At 45.7% G+C, this 17,966-nt stretch overlaps 1 protein-coding gene across 2 annotated transcripts in view; it reads left to right on the top strand.

Annotated features, from left to right (window-relative positions):
• Positions 1-13,322: 13,322 nt before the first annotated feature.
• ENTREP3 (endosomal transmembrane epsin interactor 3) overlaps positions 13,323-17,966 on the top strand; it is a 41,268-nt gene continuing 36,624 nt past the window's right edge. For both annotated transcript variants that reach the window (XM_067472406.1, XM_067472405.1), the window contains exon 1: positions 13,323-13,443. The gene's annotated coding sequence lies outside the window, so the exon portion shown is untranslated. The remainder of the gene's footprint in view (positions 13,444-17,966) is intronic.

The raw sequence follows: 17,966 nt of genomic DNA, 5'->3' as shown, positions 1-17,966 counted from the left end.
GTGTGCCAAGTTTGGTCTTGATCAGTCATTGGCGAGAGTCTCAGTGGTCTCAGGAAGTCAGTGAAGTGACTGCAAGTCCCATCATCCTTCTCCAAATACTTCCAAACCGCACCAGGAATGTTGCATAACGTCACGGTACCCAAAAATTTTCAAAGTTCCCCATTCATTTGCCTAATAAATGGCTCATGTCCTCATTAAGTGGCTTGACTGCTTGTTCTTGAGGGGCTGATCCTTTGACCAAAGCCGAGTCCTCTTTCCAAGCCGATTCATTGAGCCATGGCAGCTAAAGTGGTATCAAACTGATGGTGAGCACGCCCCGGGCCCCTGCTTTCAAGTTAATTTGACCTGCAGCAGGGAGTTCCGCAGTTCCTGGATGTCCAGTTGAGTCAAGACAGATGGAATGTGTCTTAACCGCAGCCTCAAACAGGGACCTTTTCTGGCTCTGAGCCTTTCTTTTTATTCTTTTCCCCAACCCCAACATTGTAACCAACCCTTAATGAAAGCTAATTGAATTGTATCTTTAACCTCTCCAACCTGACACTTTGTGTCCCTTTCCTGACTATGCATGAAAGTAACCTTTTCTGGGCTGCGGGAGACTGCAGGCCTGCCCGGGATGCCTCCCTGGTGTCCCGGGGAGGCCGAAACTGCGTTTCTTCAAACCGCGGATACGGAACCCCCTTGGGCCCCCGTATCTGCGAGCTGACTGAACAATCTATTGTTCTTCCCTCGTCCCACCTCCTTCTCTCCTGATTTGTCAGCGCGCCAAAGCGGCAGAAGCCTTTCCATTGGCCCTGGTGAACCGCAGCAGCTCCCTTATTGGCCCAGATGCATGGAGGGGCGGACGAGCCTCCTCCAGCTGTTGAACCATTAGCCAATCACGGCGAAGACTGTCAGGGAGCGGGGAGCGGGAGGTTTGAACCTCAAGACTGTATTTCTATGAAAATATGCTTTATTGTGTAACTTTTCATGCTTTGCTGGCGAATGATTGCGGCTCTGCATCCTATTCAGCTGAATTGCTCAATAAACATCTTGGTGGCGCTTCTTCAACCTTGGTGAGATTATTTTTGGGAAATTAGGGAAATAAATATTGCTAAAAAAACCAGGCTTCTCTTGGCTCACCAAGGTAGCGTTCCCTCTTTGGTGGGCCCGCAGGGTCTCTCTTCCTGGGCCAGACCCTCCTAAAGTTTCTATTGATTTCAAAACCTCATTCAGTGTAGACGCACCCTCTGTGTCGTGTTGCAATGATGGAGCTTGACCGGCAGGTAGCAGCAGGAGAACATCTGGGATTCCTTTTGGTCTTTGGGAAATGCACATGCTTTTAGTGATTTGAGGTTTGGACAGAGCTCAGTATAGAACCCATTTAGTGATTCAGCATGGGAGCCCTGGAGTTAATTCAGAAATCCCTCATTCTGGGCATATCAATAGTTTAGCTGCTTAACCTTTGCTTTTGAAGAGGGAATAGTATTTGTATAGGTTTTTAATAATTCTATTTTAATATTTATATGCTTTAGATTTTAAACTGTATATTGTATTGGTTTTTTTTTTTTTTTTAGTATTGCCAGCTGATTCGGGTCTTTTTTTTAAGAGAGAAAAAGAGGCATATAACAATAACAACAACAGTAATGCAGATCTACATTTTATTTATTTATTTATTTATTTACTTTGCTTCTATACCGCTGTATCTCAAGCCCGAAGGCGACTCACGGCGGTTCACAAACAGTAAAAACAGTAGAAACAGCAGTGGTTCCATACAACATATAACAATTGACTTAACACATTATCCATAAATTCCCAATAAGCAATTACAATGCACAATTATTACAAAAAACAACCGTACCCAATCTTCTCATCATCCAAGCGTAGTCCAGGTTCGTCGTCCATTGTTCCATTCCTATGTTCCATTACCAGATTGCACTAAATTACTCAAACGCCTGCACAAACATCCAGGTCTTCACCTTTTTGCGGAATACCATTAGAGATGGTGCTAGTCTAATGTCCGTAGGAAGGGCGTTCCACAGCCGAGGAGCCACCACCGAGAAGGCCCTATCTCTCGTCCCCGCCAGCCGAGCTTGAGAAGCAGGCGGGATCGAGAGCAGGGTCTCCCTGGAAGATCTCAAACTCCTGGTGGGTTCATAGGCAGAGATGCGGTCAGATAGGTAGCTTGGGCCGGAACCGTTTAGGGCTTTAAAGGCCAACGCCAGCACTTTGAATTCAGCCCGGTAGCAGATCGGTAGCCAGTGGAGTTGGCGCAACAGGGGGGTTGTATGCTCCCTGCGCTCCGCTCCTGTTAAAATCATGGCTGCCGAGCGATGGACTAGTTGGAGCTTCCGAGCTGTCTTCAAAGGCAACCCCACGTAGAGAGCGTTGCAGTAGTCTAAACGGGATGTAACCAGAGCGTGGACTACCGTGGCCAAGTCAGACTTCCCAAGGTACAGGTGCAGCTGGCGCACAAGCTTTAGCTGTGCAAATGCTCCCCTGGTCACCGCCGAAACCTGGGGTTCCAGGCTCAGCGATGAGTCCAGGGTCACACCCAAGCTGCGAACCTGTGTGTAAACACACACACACACACACACACACACACACATTAAAAAACAAGGACTCTGCCATTTTATATAAGGTACACATTTCTTACTACACTGTTATATATAATATTATTATTTTCACTTTTATTATGTGTATAGATTTATTTAGGACGATGGGCAGCACCAAATAATAAACAAACATCTGAATAGGAACATGACATACATTTACGTATTAAGAAACACTGTCCAAAGCAAAGTTAAAACCCAGTATTGAACATGATAGTTAAAACGGTGTTATAATAATATTAATAATAATAATAATACTTTATTTGTACCCCGCTACCATCCCCCCAAGGGACTCGGTGCAGCTTACATGAGGATACATTTCTGCCAACGATGAACAAGTTTTCTGAAGCCGTCACAGAAGAAGTCGACACTCTGTTTCCGCAACCAGCGCCTCACAGTTCTCTCATCCTGGGTACCCATCGTGCACAGATCTTCCGATAGCCAAGCAAAGCAATGGTGTGACCCACACATTCTTGTGAAATGCTGATTATGCTAGAAATTTCTCTCTGAGTGATACGACGATCATCTTGAATCAATCTGTCAACCTTTTGCTTTTGAAACTCGGTGGTTGCTATCATAGAACGTCCAACTCTTTGTTTGTCACGCAAGTCAGATGTTCCCATCTCAACATCTTTAAACTTACTCACCCAACGACGCACAGTACTCACATCAACACAATCACCATAAACAGCTTGTATTCTCTGTTGAATCTCCTTTGGGGTGACACCTTGTGACGGCGCAAGTGGCGCCACCTATATGTAGAACTGTAAGTTGCAGGATTTGAACTGTTGTATCATGCCTGATTTTGCCTTTTTACCCTGTAAATGTATAGTTGGATTGATTGGTTATTTATAGCTGTCAATCAATGTTGTTTGCACCAGTTGAATTGCTCCTCCTGCTCAATTGTTTGACCCCACCTCTTCCTAGAGAGCAGGGCAGTGTTTCCTTTTTCATTCCACCATCAAACGTTCTATCAGATGGACGTGAGAGACTTGGCTCTGAAGCCTTTGATTAAGTTACCTCTCAGCACCAATCCTGAGGTTCTTACCCTTGAGACTTATGCTTCATGTTCAGATCAACCTGGACGACATTGAGCAGTCTCAAGCGCCTTCAAACCAGTTCTTTGGTGCCAGAGGAAGGCTTTGTGCCTTCAAAATATTGGCCATTGGAATCAGGGTTGTGATTATTCCGATATTCACAGCCATTGAGAAAGAGGGACCTGGAAAAGCTTCTCAGCTGCAAAGCTCCTTGGACCCAAGACCACCAGAGACTGTAATGTATATTTTCCTTTACACCTTTGAAACTTCCAGCTTATTGTCTTAAAGGGATAACTCTTTGTGAACAGTTAAACCTATTTTGAGTTATCTACAGTGTTTTGGTCCTTGGGAGTTCCAGTTTTCCTAAAGGAGGGCAAGAAGCAATACCCTGGGGAAAAGATGTCATGTCCATGCCTCTTTCACTAAGAGTTATAGCCCCCAGGTGCGACGGCACGCACCTACTGCTGTCAAGAATTCAATGACTTCACGTTGCTTAAGTCACATTGACCAACCGTCTGTGCAGGGTTCCATACTTTGCACTTTAACAACACAACCATTCAATATTAAAGCTTCCTGCCAAAATGTAACTGTAGAGGAGCATCTACTGAACAAGCCAGTACCTGCTACATATGTTGCTTAAGTTACATTGACCAACCGTCTGTGCAGGGTTCCATACTTTGCACTTTAACAACACAACCATTCAATATTAAAGCTTCCTGCCAAAATGTAACTGTAGAGGAGCATCTACTGAACAAGCCAGTACCTGCTACATATGTTGCTTAAGTTACATTGACCAACCGTCTGTGCAGGGTTCCATACTTTGCACTTTAACAACACAACCATTCAATATTAAAGCTTCCTGCCAAAATGTAACTGTAGAGGAGCGTCTACTGAACAAGCCAGTACCTGCTACATATGTTGCTTAAGTCACATTGACCAACCGTCTGTGCAGGGTTCCATACTTTGCACTTTAACAACACAACCATTCAATATTAAAGCTTCCTGCCAAAATGTAACTGTAGAGGAGCGTCTACTGAACAAGCCAGTACCTGCTACATATGTTGCTTAAGTTACATTGACCAACCGTCTGTGCAGGGTTCCATACTTTGCACTTTAACAACACAACCATTCAATATTAAAGCTTCCTGCCAAAATGTAACTGTAGAGGAGCGTCTACTGAACCAGCCAGTACCTGCTACATATGTTGCTTAAGTTACATTGACCAACCGTCTGTGCAGGGTTCCATACTTTGCACTTTAACAACACAACCATTCAATATTAAAGCTTCCTGCCAAAATGTAACTGTAGAGGAGCGTCTACTGAACAAGCCAGTACCTGCTACATATGTTGCTTAAGTTACATTGACCAACCGTCTGTGCAGGGTTCCATACTTTGCACTTTAACAACACAACCATTCAATATTAAAGCTTCATGCCAAAATGTAACTGTAGATGAGCATCTACTGAACAAGCCAGTACCTGCTACAAACGTTGCTTGAGTCGCATTGACCAACTGTCTGTGCAGGGTTCCATACTTTGCACTTTAACAACACAACCATTCAATATTAAAGCTTCCTGCCAAAATGTAACTGTAGAGGAGCGTCTACTGAACCAGCCAGTACCTGCTACATACGTTGCTTAAGTCACATTGACCAACCGTCTGTGCAGGGTTCCATACTTTGCACTTTAACAACAAAACCATTCAATATTAAAGCTTCCTGCCAAAATGTAACTGTAGAGGAGCGTCTACTGAACAAGCCAGTGCCTGCTACATACGTTGCTTAAGTCGCATTGACCAACCGTCTGCGCAGGGTTCCATACTTTGCACTTTAACAACACAACCATTCAATATTAAAGCTTCCTGCCAAAATGTAACTGTAGAGGAGCATCTACTGAACCAGCCAGTACCTGCTACATATGTTGCTTAAGTCACATTGACCAACCGTCTGCGCAGGGTTCCATACTTTGCACTTTAACAACACAACCATTCAATATTAAAGCTTCCTGCCAAAATGTAACTGTAGAGGAGCATCTACTGAACAAGCCAGTGCCTGCTACATACGTTGCTTAAGTCGCATTGACCAACCGTCTGCGCAGAGTTCCATACTTTGCACTTTAACAACACAACCTCTCAATGCTATGGCTTCCTGCCAAAAGGGAACTGTAGAGGAGAGTCTACTGAACAAGCCAGTACCTGCCGCATACCAGTACTTCCATCTGTTGAGGAGTTACGAAGGTGGAGACATCACTTTTCATGCAATGCCTGCTTTGAACTGGGTTATTTGACTCCACACTCCGGATACTGAGATATATTGTTTCTCCCTCGGTATCCACGGGTCTATGCGTTCCAGCATTTTCATCTTGAGGCTGTTGGGAGCTGCTACTCTCAGGTTCAGATGCTGGAGCTTCTATCTCAGAATGGTTGTTGGCATGAGTTTCTGCTTTCAGGTTCGGAGCCAGCAGTGAAGGCCAGGCGATGCCATCCCTTTGCTGTCTCCCTCCCTCTCTCCCTTTGCTTCCTCTTGCCATCAAGGCGGCTCCCTTGAGGTTCCCCTAATGGAAGCCCTTCCTCAGCCGTTGCCTGGTTTGCCCAGCTCCTTCCTCTTCCTCACTAAGTGCAGGCAGACGGAGCTGGGGGGGGGACCCCACAGAGGATGGCCTTGGCACTCCTTTCCGTTCTCTCTCTCATGCTACTCTCATGCTAGCCTGGCACCATGGGGAAACTGCCCGGCAGTTGCAAGAAATGCCGAGAAGGCTTTCTTCACCCACATCCTGATGAACAGCACCAAGTATAGTTTCCCTCTGCTCAGTACCTCAGTTCCTATCCAGTCACCCAAAGCTGCATTTTCAGTTCCATCCTTGGTGGGGTTCAGAATGCTCTTTGATTGTAGGTAGAATCATAGAATCAAAGAGTTGGAAGAGACCTCATGGGCCATCCAGTCCAACCCCTTTCTGCCAAGAAGCAGGAAAATTGCATTCAAATCACCCCTGACAGATGGCCATCCAGCCTCTGCTTAAAAGCCTCCAAAGAAGGAGCCTCCACCACACTCCGGGGCAGAGAGTTCCACTGCTGAACGGCTCTCACAGTCAGGAAGTTCTTCCTCATGTTCAGATGGAATCTCCTCTCTTGTAGTTTGAAGCCATTGTTCCGCGTCCTAGTCCTTGTCCAAGCTTGCTCCCTCCTCCCTGTGGCTTCCTCTCACATATTTATACATGGCTATCATATCCCCTCTCAGCCTTCTCTTCTTCAGGCTAAACATGCCCAGCTCCTTAAGCCGCTCCTCATAGGGCTTGTTCTCCAGACCCTTGATCATCTTAGTCGCCCTCCTCTGGACACATTCCAGCATGTCAATATCTCTCTTGAATTGTGGTGCCCAGAATTGGACACAATATTCCAGATGTGGTCTAACCAAAACAGAATAGAGGGGTAGCATGACTTCCCTAGATCTAGACACTATCCTCCTATTGATGCAGGCCAAAATCCCTTTGGCTTTTTTTGCCGCCACATCACATTGTTGGCTCATATTTAACTTGTTGTCCACAAGGACTCCAAGATCTTTTTCACACGTACTGCTCTCAAGCCAAGCATTGTCCCCCATTCTGTATCTTTGCATTTCGTTTTTCCTGCCAAAGTGGAGTATCTTGCATTTGTCACTGTTGAACTTCATTTTGTTAGTTTTGGCCCATCATCTCTCTAGTCTGTCAAGATCGTTTTGAATCCTGCTCCTGTCCTCTGGAGTATTGGCTATCCCTCCAAATTTGGTGTCGTCTGCAAACTTGATGATCATGCCTTCTAACCCTTCATCTAAGTCATTAATAAAGATGTTGAACAGGACCAGGCCCAGGACGGAACCCTGCTGATGGCACTCCACTTGTCACTTCTTTCCAGGATGAAGAGGAAGCATTGGTGAGCACCCTCTGGGTTCGTCCATTTAACCAATTCCAGATCCACCTCACCGTAGTTTTGCCTAGCCCACATTGGACTAGTTTCCTTGCCAGAAGGTCATGGGGGACCTTGTCGAACTATAATGTGAACTATAAATCCCAGCAACGACAAATCCCAAATGACAAAATCATTTTTTTTTGTGAAGGGCATACATTGGGTTGTTAGGTGTCTTGTGTCCAAATGTGGTGTCAATTCCCCCAGTGGTTTTTGAGTTCTGTGAATCCCACAAACGAACGTTACATTTTTATTTATATAGATTATAAAATACATTCCATAAGATGCGTATTCCTTGCAACATCCTCCCTGCCTGGCATTTTCCTCACGGTGCCAGGGTGGCATGAGTGTGGTATGAAAATGCAAGGGAGTGCTACACCCAGGCTCTTTGGGGTTTCCACCGGTTCCATCTGCCTGCACTTAGCGTCAAGTGGGGAAGAGGAAAGAGCCGAGGAAGGCGGAGGAAACACTTCCATTAGCAGCCCTGGAGGAACCTCAAGGGAACCGCCTTGATGGCAAATGGAAATACAGGGAAAGGGCTCAGAGCTGGGATCTACTCGCCTTCACAGCTGGCACCTCCACCCCTGCAACTGGATTTCTTACAGCGCAACGGCAGGGATGGGGAATGCATGACCTAAAGAGCCCTATTTCATAGCATCACCAAGTTGGAAGAGATCCTCAGGGGGTCACCCAGTCCAACCCCTCGCTATGCAGGAAGACACCATCAAAGCCCTCCCGACAGATGACCAACTCCAAGGCCGCATGTTTCACTATTGGACAGCTCTACGCGTCAGGAAATTCTTCCTAATGGTTTAGGAGGAATCTCTCTCCCCTCCCCCCAATTGCAACTTGAACCCATCTATGCTGGTACGGCTGTACGAAGAGCTCCAACTTTATTTGCTTTGTATTAAATGTTTGCTTGCAATCCTAGGTTTCAGGGACTCTGCAGATGGGTGGCTTCCTTTGGTTGCAGTCATAGGGCAAGTCACCTGTCCATCCTGAAAAGGTCCGTTGGTTGTTTTGCTTGCTTGCTTGCATGCTGCAAGTCGTCTCTGGTTTCTTCTGGATTGAGACAATCAGCCGTCTGCGAAGACGTTGCCCAGGGGACGCCGGATATCTTGCAATCCTGCGAGGAGGCTTCTCTCATGTTGAACAGAAGCCAGCACGTCAACGACTTAAATCTAGAAATAGTTTTCTAAGATCTACAGAGACACTCACTGGAACACCTCAGCAAGCGAGAGTCCAAAAGTGGCAGGCCCAAACCCAGAACCTCAACCAATGGCTGATACCCAATGAGAGACTCCCCCCTGGGCACACAGAGGACTGGGCCACCTGGAAGGCACTGAACAGACTGCGCTCTGGCACCACGAGATGCAGAGCCAACCTTCAGAAATGGGGCTACAAAGTGGAATCCTCGACATGTGAGTGTGGAGAGGAGCAAACCACTGACCACCTGCTGCAATGCACCCTGAGCCCAGCCACATGCACAAGGGAGGACCTTCTTGCAGCAACACCAGAGGCACTCCAGGTGGCCAGATACTGGTCAAAGGACATTTAATCAACTCTCATACTCACAAATTTTGTAATCTGCTTGTTTGCTTTGTTCTGTTAGAAATGTAATATAATTTGACTGGTTGTTCTGACACGACAAACAAACCTGTCCATCATCGTTAAGTTTTGGTTCTGCCCCTTGCTCAGGGCAATTGGGAAGGGAAGGGAGCCATTTTTAGTTAGTCTCAGCAAGGAAAGCTAATGTACAGGACATGTGCAAGCTTCCCCTGTACAAAAACTTCAACCCTTAAGACTTTCCGGGGGAAAACAGTCTTAAGAGTCTCCAAAGATTTCCAGGAAAACAGCCCTAAAGACCAAAGAACTCCAGCTGGAGAATATCTAAACTTTTACTGGTAGGTCCACTCGGTGCTTCAAGACGCAGTTTGACCCGGTAGTGGAGCCCACATCAGTAAGGGTTAGATTACAGTCAGCCTGGGAGAAGTTAAAAAGGGGATTTTCCTTTAAAGCAAAGAAGAAGTCATTGAAGGCAGTTGCCTGTCCTTCGTGGGCAAGATTAGGAATTCACCAGTTGCATAAAAGCCTGGAAGCATTTGTTTAGCTTTATTGAAGACAAGAGAAGTTTCTGTTTGATTGTTCATTAATAAAAGCCTTTGTTATACTTCACAAGCCATCTAAAGATCATTTGTGGTGGAAAACCTCTGAGAACTTCTCCTTGGGCCCCCTGGCTTCCCGATGGGCAAAAGTTACACGTCCTGTTCTAAAGACAATTATTTACAGGCCCAGCGCGCAACAGAACACCATCTTCTATATTCCTTCAGCAGTCCTACTGTCATTAAGTGTTGCTGAAGCTGAGCTTGGACCAGCAGTTGGCATGCTGAGGAAAGGATTCTGAGGGTCCACTACAACTCCCAGAATCCTTTTCTCAGCATGCCAAATGCGTATTTTTTTCCATTTCCCGCACTGAAGATACATTCCAATGACAGTCTGACCTTTACACGTGGGTTGAATAAAAGGTAATGCCTCCACCTTCATAACTCCTCAACAGATGGCAGTACTGGTATGTGGCAGGTACTGGCTTGTTCAGTAGACTCTCCTCTACAGTTCCATTTTGGCAGGAAGCCTTAGCATTGAATCAGTGTGTAGTTAAAGTGCAAAGTATGGAACCCTGTGCAGATGGGTTCCCCATGACCTTCTGGCAAGGAAACTAGTCCAATGTGGGCTAGGCAAAATTACGGTGAGGTGGATCTGTAATTGGTTAAGTGGACGAACACAGAGAGTGCTCACTAATGCTTCCTCTTCATCTTGGAAAGAAGTGACGAGCGGAGTGCCGCAGGGTTCCGTCCTGGGCCCGGTCCTGATCAGGATCTTTATTAATGACTTAGATGAAGGGCTAGAAGGCAGGATCATCAAGTTTGCAGACGACACCAAATTGGGAGGGAGAGCCAATAGTCCAGAGGACAGGAGCAGAATTCAAAACGATCTTGACAGATTAGAGAGATGAATGGCCAAAACTAACAAAATGAAGTTCAACAGAGACAAATGCAAGATACTCCACTTTGGCAGAAAAAATGAAATGCAAAGATACAGAATGGGGGACGCCTGGCTCGAGAGCAGTACGTGTGAAAAAGATCTTGGAGTCCTCGTGGACAACAAGTTAAACATGAGCCAACAATGTGATGTGGCGGCAAAAAAAGCCAATGGGATTTTGGCCTGCATCAATAGGAGCATAGTGTCTAGATCTAAGGAAGTAATGCTACCCCTCTATTCTGCTTTGGTTAGACCACATCTGGAATATTGTGTCCAATTCTGGGCACCACAATTCAAGAGAGATATTGACAAGCTGGAATGTGTCCAGAGGAGGGCGACTAAAATGATCAAGGGTCTGGAGAACAAGCCCTATGAGGAGCGGCTTGGGGAGCTGGACATGTTTAGCCTGAAGAAGAGAAGGCTGAGAGGAGATATGATAGCCATGTATAAATATGTGAGAGGAAGCCACAGGGAGGAGGGAGCAAGCTTGTTTTCTGCTTCCTTGGAGACTAGGACGCGGAACAATGGCTTCAAACTACAAGAGAGGAGATTCCATCTGAACACGAGGAAGAACTTCCTGACTGTGAGAGCCGTTCAGCAGTGGAACTCTCTGCCCCGGAGCGTGGTGGAGGCTTCTTCTTTGGAAGCTTTTAAGCAGAGGCTGGATGGCCATCTGTCAGGGGTGATTTGAATGCAATATTCCTGCTTCTTGGCAGAATGGGGTTGGACTGGATGGCCCATGAGGTCTCTTCCAACTCTTTGATTCTAGGATTCTATGATTCTATGATAGAATTGGGCCAAACTTGGCACACAGAGCTCCCGTGACCAACAGAAGATGAGGCATTCATCTTGTTGCTCAGAATCCTAGAGTTGGACCTTAAGGACCATCCATTCCAACCCAACTACAATGGAGGAAGACACAACCCAAACCCTCATGACAGATGGCCACCCAGTCTGTTTAAAAACTATTTTTAAAAAGTTGTTGACGTGCTGGCTGATACCCAAACAGGGGATGAGCTGGAGATGTCTCTGCCTTGGTCCTTTCACTATTGGCTGCTACTTCCCGGCGGATGTCAGGTGGTGCAATACCGGCTAAGCAGTGTAATTTCTCCAGTGGTGTAGGGCGCAGACACCCTGTGATAATGCGGCATGTCTCATTAAGAGCCACATTCACTGTTTTAGTGTGGTGAGATGTGTTCCACACTGGGCATGCATACTCACCAGCAGAGGAGCATAGCGCAAGGGCAGATGTCTTCACTGTGTCTGGTTGTGATCCCCAGGTTGTGCCAATCATATAATGCAGTTGAATGGCATTATATGAGCCTACACTGATCATATAATACAGTGTCAACATATAATGCAAGAGCAAGGGAATTTTCTTTGTGAAAGGCTTTGCTTTCTAATGGGGGTTTTTCAAATGGGGGTTCTTCAAATGCCATTCAACTGCATTTCAGGAAGGCCTTCGACAAGGTCCCCCATGACCTTCTGGCAAGGAAACTAGTCCAATGTGGGCTAGGCAAAACTACGGTGAGGTGGATCTGTAATTGGTTAGATGGACGAACCCAGCGGATGATTCTCCCCAAGGCTTCCTCTTCATCCTGGAAAGAAGTGACAAGTGGAGTGTCACAAGCAGGGTTCCATCCTGGGTCCGGTCCTGATCGGGATCTTTATTAATGACTTAGATGAAGGGCTAGAAGGTATGATCATCAAGTTTGCAGAATTTACCAAATTGGGAGGGATAGCCAATACTCCAGAGGACAGGAGCAGGATTCAAAACGATCCTCGCAGATTAGAGAGATGATGGGCCAAAACTAACATAATGAAGTTGAACAGGGACAAATGCAAGAGACTCCACTTAGGCAGAAAAAACGAAAGGCAAAGATACAGAATGGGGGACAATGTCTGGCTCGAGAGCAGTACGTGTGAAATAGATCTTGGGAGTCCTCATGGACAACAAGTTAAACATGAGCCAGGAATGTGATGTGGCAGCAAAAAAAGCCAATGGGATTTTGGCCTGCATCAATAGGAACATAGTGTCTAGATCTAGGGAAGTCATGCTCCCCATGCTCTATTCCGCCTTGGTTAGACCACACCTGGAATATTGTGTCCAATTCTGGGCACCACAATTGAAGAGAGATATTGACAAGCTGGAATGTGTCCAGAGGAGGGCGACTAAAATGATCAAGGGTCTGGAGAACAAGCCCTATGAGGAGCGGCTTAAGGAGCTGGGCATGTTTAGCCTGAAGAAGAGAAGGCTGAGAGGAGATATGATAGCCATGTATAAATATGTGAGAGGAAGCCACAGGGAGGAGGGAGCAAGCTTGTTTTCTGCTTCCTTGGAGACTAGGATGCGGAACAATGGCTTCAAACGACAAGAAAGGAGATTCCATCTGAACATGAGGAAGAACTTCCTGACTGTGAGAGCCGTTCAGCAGTGGAACTCTCTGCCCCGGAGTGTGGTGGAGGCTCCTTCTTTGGAAGCTTTTAAACAGAGGCTGGATGGCCATCTGTCAGGGGTGATTTGAATGCAATGTTCCTGCTTCTTGGCAGAATGGGGTTGGACTGGATGGCCCATGAGGTCTCTTCCAACTCTTTGATTCTATGATTCTATGAAACACAAAGACTCCCCCTAAACCAGGTTTCATGTCAAAGCCCAGCTTCCTAGCTGTTGGATTGGCAAACTACAACTCCCAGGAAGCATTGCAGCAGGGCGTGTCCTTCTTCCCTGCAGCATCAGGACCAGCCAGAGCATCCTCCAGAGACAGAGGGATGCAGGCGCCAGGAATAGCCCTGGCCCAGAGCTAGCCTGCAGCTGGGCAGACGGACGCCTCCCATCCCTGGTAAGGCTGCAGAGGTTTCGTGTGGGCATTTGGGGCTGAGTGGGAGATGGGATGGGGAAGAGCAGGGAAGCAGCAGGTTTTGTAACAAGTCCCACTCCAGTCTGCATCAATGGGAGGACATTGCCCAGATCGAGGGAAGTCATGGTCCCACTCTGTTGTGCTTTGGTCAGAGCTCACCTGGAATAATACTGTGTCCTGGGCCCATCACAATTCAGAAATCAAAGATTTGGAAGCGAAACCCTATGAGGAACGGCTTAAGGAGGCTGAGAAGGGAAAGGAGGGCCATGTTTAAAGATCTGAAAGGAGGAGAAAGGGGCAAGCTGGTTTCCGTTATGTCTCTAATGGATGCAATGGATCCCAATTGCAGGAAAAGAGATCCCACCTAAACCTTAGGAAGATGGTAAGAGCTGTTCGACAATCAGATGGAACCTACTTCTCTAGAGGTTTTTTAACAGGCTGGATGACCATCTGTCAGGAGGGTTTGGGTTATGTCTTCCTCCATTGTAGTTGGGTTGGTGCTGTCTGGCAATGGAATATTATGCTGTCTGGGAGTTGGACGGAACCTAGTCCTCTGGAGGTTTTTAAACACACTGGATGGCCATCTGTCGGGAGGGTTTGAGTTGTGTCTTCCTCCATTGTAGTTGGGTTGGAGCTGTTTGACAATGGAATATTATGCTGTCTGGAAGCTGGATGGAGCCTACTTCTCTGGAGGTTTTTAAACAGATTGGATGGCCATCTGTCAGGAGGGTTTGAGTTGTGTCTTAGAATCATAGAATCAAAGAGTTGGAAGAGACCTCATGGGCCATCCAGTCCAACCCCATGCCAAGAAGCAGGTTTTTTAACAGGCTGGATGGCCATCTGTCAGGAGGGTTTGGGTTGTGTCTTCCTCCATTGTAGTTGGGTTGGAGCTGTTCAACAATGGAATATTATGCTGTCTGGGAGTCGGATGGAACCTACTTCTCTGGAGGTCTTTAAACACACTGGATGGCCATCTGTCGGGAGGGTTTGAGTTGTGTCTTCCTCCATTGTAGTTGGGTTGGAGCTGTTTGACAATGGAATATTATGCTGTCTGGGAGTCAGATGGAACCTACTTCTCTGGAGGTTTTTTAACAGGCTGGATGGCCATCTGTCAGGAGGGTTTCAGTTGTGTCTTCCTCCATTGTAGTTGGGTTGGACTGGATGGTCCTTAAGGTCTTGTCCAACTCTAGGATTCTGATGAGACTGATTCCTTATCTTCACTTAGATCCCACTAAGGGCGAAGGAAACTGGGACCCTTATGTCCCCATAAAAATGGAAAGTTGGCTTATTATTAAAATAATAATAATAATAATAATAATAAAAATATTAATTTAGTGTGGTGGAGGCTCCTTCTTTGGAGGCTTTTAAACAGAGGCTGGATGGCCATCTGTTGCGGGTGATTTGAATGCAATATTCCTGCTTCTTGGCAGAAAGGGGTTGGACTGGATGGCCCATGAGGTCTCTTCCAACTCTTTGATTCTATGATTCTAAATTATAATAATAATAATAATAATAATAATAATAATATATTAAGTGAATAATATAATATATTGCCCCCGGTGGCACAGTGGGTTAAAGCAATGAGCTGCTGAGCTTGTTGACCAAAAGGTCGCAGGTTTGAATCTGGGGAGCGGCGTGAGCTCCCGCTGTCAGCCCCAGCTTCTGCCAAACCACCAGTTTGAAAACTTGCAAGTATGAGTAGATAAATAGGTACCGCTCCGGCGGGAAGGTAAGGGCGCTCCATGCAGTCATGCTGGCCACATGACCTTGGAGGTGTCTAGGGACAATGCCGGCTCTTCGGCTTAGAAATGGAGATGAGCACCACACCCCAGAGTCGGTCACGGCTGGACTTAATGTCAGGGGACAACCTTTACCTTTTACCCTATATATATAATATTTATAATATTACTAGGCCTTCCCCTGCCACGCGTTGCTGTGGCCCACATGGGGGTTCTGTGTGGGAGGTTTGGCTCAATTCTATCATTGGTGGGGTTCAGAATGCTTTGTGATTGTAGGTGAACTATAAATCCCAGCAACTACAACTCCCAAATGTCAAGATTATACTTTCCCCCAAACTCCACCAGTGTTCACATTTGGGCATATTGAGTATTCTTGTAGAGTTTGGTCCAGATCCATCATTGTTTGAGTCCACTGTGCTCTCTAGATGTAGGTGAACTACAACTCCAAAACCAAAGGACACTGCCCACCAAACCTTTCCAGTATTTTCTGTTGGTCATGGGAAAACTGTGTGCCAAGTTTGGTTCAATTCCATCGTCGATGGAAGATTGCAGGAAAGAGCCAGCTGTAACTTGAAGAGGTCACTAAAGGTCATGGGAAAAGCCAGCTCCTTGATTGTAGGTGAACTATAAATCCCAGCAACTACAACTCCCAAATGTCAAGATTATATTTTCCCCCAAACTCCACCAGTGTTCACATTTGGGCATATTGACTATTTGTGTAGAGTTTGGTCCAGATCCATTATTGTTTTAATCCAAAGTGATCTCTGGATGTAGGTGAACTACAACTCCAAAACCAAAGGACACTGCCCACCAAACCCTTCCAGTATTTTCTGTTGGTCATGGGAGAACTGTGTGCCAAGTTTGGTTCAATTCCATCGTTGGTGGGGTTCAGAATGATCTTTGATTGTAGGTGAACTATAAATCCCAGCAACTTCAACTCCCAAACGACAAAATCAATTTTTTGAGTGATGGTCACTCCTCGGGTTAGTAAATGTCTTGTGTCCAAATTTGGTGTCAATTCCCCCAGTGGTTTTTGAGTTCTGTTAATCCCACAAACTAACATTACATTTTTATTTATATAGATAATGTTATGCAATATAATACTACGACTAATAATATATTATAATTATATATTTATATTACATATATCGCTAATAATATTCCAATATAATGATATCGTACAATATAGTAATATTTAATACTGATATTGTGGTATGCTAATAATATAATATATTGCATGTATATATATCTTGTAAGCCGCTCTGGGGTGAGAAGGGCGGCATGGAAATGTTGCAAATAAAATAAACAATAATAACAATAATAATAATTAGTATTATTATTTTGGAAAGTTGGCTTCTTAGCAGCTTTGGAAGTGGAGTGGGTTGGACTCAGTAACTGCACCAAAGTATATCAGGAGAAGCAAAGGGAGAGGAACTTTTGCTGATGCGTTTCATAGAATCTTAGAGTTGGAAGAGATCCTAAAGGCCATCCAGTCCAGTTGCTGGGATTTATAGTTCACGTACAATCAAAGAGTATTCTGAACCCAACCAATGATGGAATTGAACCAAACTTGGCAAACACAGCTCCCATGACCAACAGAAAATACTGGAAGGGTTTGGTGAGCATTGACCTTGAGTTTGGGAGTTGTAGTTCACCTACATTCAGAGAGCACTGTGTACTCAAACAATGATGGATCTGGACCAAACTTGGGACACAGAGCTCCCATTACCAACAGAAAATACTAGAAGGGTTTGATGGGCATTGACCTTGAGGTTGGGAGTTGTAGTTTATCTATATTCAGAGAGCACTGTGGACTCAAACAATGATGGATCTGGACCAAACTTGGCACATATACTCAATATGCCTAAATTTGAATCCTGGTGGGGTTGCGGGGTGGGTTGATTTTTTTCATTTGAGATTTGTAGTTGCTGGGATTTATAGTTCACCTGCAATCAAAGAGTATTCTGAACCCAACCAATGATAGAATTGAGTCAAACTTGGCACACAGAACCCCCATGACCAACACAAAATACTGGAAGTCTTTGGTGGGCATTGACCTTGAGTTTGGGAGTTGTAGTTCACCTACATTCAGAGAGCACTGTGGACTCAAACAATGATGGATCTGGACCAAACTTGGCATACAGAGCTCCCATGACCAACAGAAAATACTGGAAGGGTTTGGTGGGCATTAACTTTGAGTTTGGGAGTTGTAGTTCACCTACGTTCAAAGAGCACAGTGTACTCAAACAATGATGGATCTGGACCAAACTTGGCACAGATACTCAATATGCCCAAATTTAAATACTGGTGGGGTTGCAGGGTGGGTTGATTTTTTCATTTGAGATTTATAGCTGTTGGGATTTATAGTTCACCTTCAATTAAAGAACCCAACCAACAATAGAATTGGGCCAAACTTGGCACACAGAACCCCCATGACCAACAGAAAATACTATGTCACCAAGGCAGGTTATATTACACTAGAGTTGGAAGGGGTCCCTGAGGGTCATCCAGTCCAACCCCTGACACCATCAAAGCCCTCTGGACCCATTTCTGATGGTCTTTGGCGACCCCTCTGACACCCCCTTGCAGCCACCCCCCAGGGGTCCCGACCCCCAGGTTGAGAAGCTCTGCATTACACCATCGAAGCCTTCCCGTCAGATGGCCATCCAGCTTCTGCTTAAAAACCTCTAGGGAAGAAGTCTCCACCAGACACCCGGGAAGCATAATATTCCTCTTCTGAACAGCTCTTAGTGTCCGGAAGTTCTT

The sequence above is a fragment of the Anolis sagrei genome, chromosome 12 (genome assembly GCF_037176765.1).
Source record: "Anolis sagrei isolate rAnoSag1 chromosome 12, rAnoSag1.mat, whole genome shotgun sequence".
Classification (NCBI taxonomy): domain Eukaryota; kingdom Metazoa; phylum Chordata; class Lepidosauria; order Squamata; family Dactyloidae; genus Anolis; species Anolis sagrei.
This window is presented reverse-complemented; position numbering and strand designations above follow the sequence as displayed.